Source organism: Gossypium raimondii, chromosome 9 (genome assembly GCF_025698545.1).
Source record: "Gossypium raimondii isolate GPD5lz chromosome 9, ASM2569854v1, whole genome shotgun sequence".
In the NCBI taxonomy this organism is placed as follows: Eukaryota; Viridiplantae; Streptophyta; class Magnoliopsida; order Malvales; family Malvaceae; genus Gossypium; species Gossypium raimondii.
Genome location: NC_068573.1, coordinates 30,572,068 through 30,575,473, shown reverse-complemented (window position 1 = coordinate 30,575,473; position 3,406 = coordinate 30,572,068). Strand labels below are relative to the sequence as shown.

Sequence of the window (3,406 nt, the reverse complement as noted above, 5' to 3'; positions counted from 1 at the left end):
GGGTCGTGGTACAAGGTTGCTCGATGAGGGTGGGTAGAGGGACTTAGGTAGGGTCGACAGGAAAAAAAAAGGCTTGTGGTGGGGCTGGTCAACGACGGGGAAGTATGGGGGCGACGAGCGTGGGTGTTTAACGAGGTGAAGAAGAAAGGAGGAAATGAGGAAAGAGGGAGAGGTGGTGGTGTAATGGAGTAGCAGTCAATCAGGCAGGGAGAAAAGACAGTTGTGGTTGGCCGGGGTTGCAAGGGAAGGTCAACGGCGATTAGGCTGTTAAGGGTCGGAAAAAGACAAAGTTAAAAGAAGGGGGATTAGGGCTTGGGGTTAAAAGGGTGACATGGTTGTATAAGGCCCGTGTTGAGCCACACAACCGTGTGTAATCTCCTTCCCTACTCCCACGCCCGTGTGGCTCCACCGTGTCTCGTACATGGCCATGTCTATTCGTTGTGTAACTCACTAACTTGAAATAAAATAAAAAAAGTTAGCTCCATGGTTCATACAGTGTGTCACATGGCCGTGTAGACTATTTTAAGCTGTGTCTCCATCAAATTTTTGAAAAATAAAGTTTCAAGATCCACACAACCAATGACACACCCATGTGTCCAGGTCGTGTGAGTCACACGACCATGTCGCCAAGTCGTGTACCTCATTGTCGAACCCCTTATAGTGCACACAGCCTCGAACACGCCCATATACCCAGGCCATGTGGGATAAAAAACTTTTTTTTATTTTGAAAATTAATTAGTTTTAAAAAATAACAAAATAAAATTAATATAATTAGCAGTGTTAACACTAGGGTTGCCTTTCGAGAAGCACTTATTTAAAGTCTAAGTTTGACTTACCTCATATTTGCATGATTACGATGGTTCACGGAGACAGAGCTCCTCTTTCTCACTATCAATTATTCTACTAAGATAAGGTTTAAGTCGAGTATTATTTACCTTAAATGTGCCAAATTCAGAATGTGTTACCTTGACTGTACTGTATGGGAAGAGGTTTAGTACCGTAAAAAGGTTTGATCCGTTTGTATCAAGCTCTGAAGTGGCAATTCGTGGATCCGTTTTATCTAGAAGTACCTTGTCTCCAACCTTAAATTGGTTCGTTCCATCCACAAGCTTATCATGGCGTCTCCTTAACTCTTCATCGTGCTTTTTCGATTTGTCCTTAACATGTGTTTGCCATTCATCTAGTTCACTGATTTGCAACATTCGTTCATCGTAAATCATTTTGTTTCTATCGTACTGACTGAAACATGGCTCTATTGAATTTTTTCAAGGGGCTTCCTGCAAAGAAAGTTGACCCACATGGTTACTCATATTAACAGAACTTGAAAAATCATCTTGATCACTAGATGTCTTAACCGAATCACGAGCTTGGAGATTAATCATTTCGCCACCTGTATGAAGTACTAATCCACTCGTACCAACATCAATTATAGTTCTAGCTGTTGCTAAAAAGGGCTGACCTAAAATTAGAGGTACATCACTATCCTCATCCATGTCTAAAACAACAAAATCAACTGGGAATATGAATTTATCAATATTTATAAGAATTTTTTTAATAATACTCCTAGGAAATCTAATGGTTCTATCCGCTAATTGAATACTCATCCTAGTTTGTTTGAATTTCCCAATACCTAATTGCTTAAACATTTTACAGGGCATAACATTAATACTAGCCCCTAAATCAAGCAAAGCATTATTAATATTCAAACTACCAATTAAATAAGGAAAGTAAAACTCCCTGGATCTTTCAATTTGTTGAGTAGTTTATTTTGCAATATGGCCGAGCAAACCGCATTTAGCTTTACAGTTGACGAATCATCTAACTTCCTTTTGTTTGACAAAAGCTCCTTTAAAAATTTAATGGAATTAGGCTTCTGCGAAAGAGCTTCAAAAAATGATAAGTTAATATGTAATTTTTTCAGAAGTTTAAGAAATTTACCAAATTGTTTGTTCATGTGGTCTCTCTTCGTCGCATTAGGATATCGCACTCGAGGTTTATATTTTGTAACAATTGAATTTTGCTCATTCTAGCTTACCTCAACCTTAACGTTACTTACCATAATTTCTTGCCTCGGTTCCTGTTCAAGTCCAGCTAACCCTTCTTCATTTCAAATAGTAATTGCATGAAGTTGCTCCCTTGAGTTAGTTTCGGTACTACTAGGTAAACTACCTTGTGGTCTTTCCAAAATCAGTTTAGCAAGTTGACTTATTTGATTCTCAAGTCCTTGAATTAATGCTTGCTGATTTTTACGTGTTGTGTCAGTGTTTTGAAAGCGGGTTTCTGACACCAAGATAAACTTCAGCAACATCTCCTCAAGGTTCGACTTCTTTTCTTACTAGTAAGGTTGTTGTTGGAAGCTTGGAGGAGGTTGCGCTCTTTGATTTCCTTGACCACCCCAAGAGAAATTTGGATGGTTCCTCTAACCTGCATTATAAGTATTACTATAAGCGCTATTTTGAGGCCTAGAATTATTACTCGTATAATTGATTTGCTCGTTTTTTATGCTAAGACTGTAGGGTAAACATTTTGGATTGTTCATTCCTTCTCCATTCGTATCAGATTGCATCATCGGATGTACTTGTGCATAAACATATAAACTATCAATTTTCTTATTTTATTGTTCTACCTGGTTTGATAACATGGTGACTGCATCTAAATTAAAGACACCGACCGCTTTCATTGGCTTCGTCCTCATGACTTGCCACTAATAATTATTTAGTGCCATCTCCTCTATAAATTCATAAGCTGTTTTGGGTGTTTTATTGTTAAGTGTACCACCTGCCGCTACATCGATCAACTTCCTAGTTGAGGGATTCAAACCATTGTTGAAGGTTTGAACTTGTTGCCATAGAGGTAACCCATGGTGAGGGCACCTTCTCAATAAATCATTGTATCTCTCCCATGCATCATATAAGGTCTCTAAGTCGATCTAAACGAAGGAAGATATATCATTCCTCAACTTGGTTGTCTTAGCCGGTGGGAAGTACTTCAATAGGAATTTCTTAGTCATTTGATCCTATGTCGTGATAGAACCTCCAAGTAAAGAATTCAACCACTGTTTAGCTTTGTTCCTCAATGAGAAAGGGAATAATCGCAGGTGAATGGCATCGTAAAAAACACCATTTATCTTGAAAGTATCACAGACTTCTAGAAAATTAGTCAAATGAGTATTTAGATCTTTATCTTGCAAACCATCGAACTGAACAAATTGTTGTATCATCTGAATAGTGGTTGGCTTCAGTTCGAAATTATTTGCAACAATGGTGGGTCTCATAATACTCGATTCAGCCCAGTTAAACTGGGCTTGGCATAATCGTACATAGTACGAGGAACAGAATCTGGATTTGTAGGATTTGCAGCAACTGTAGGAGGTAGCTGATTATTCTGGCTATCATCCATCTCCTTA

The 3,406-nt window shown here is 38.6% G+C and overlaps 1 non-coding gene across 1 annotated transcript; it reads left to right on the top strand.

Annotated features, from left to right (window-relative positions):
- Positions 1-2,855: 2,855 nt before the first annotated feature.
- On the top strand, positions 2,856-2,962 carry LOC128032898 (small nucleolar RNA R71). The gene has a single exon (XR_008189239.1). It is a non-coding gene; the product is annotated as a small nucleolar RNA R71 (small nucleolar RNA).
- Positions 2,963-3,406: the final 444 nt, after the last annotated feature.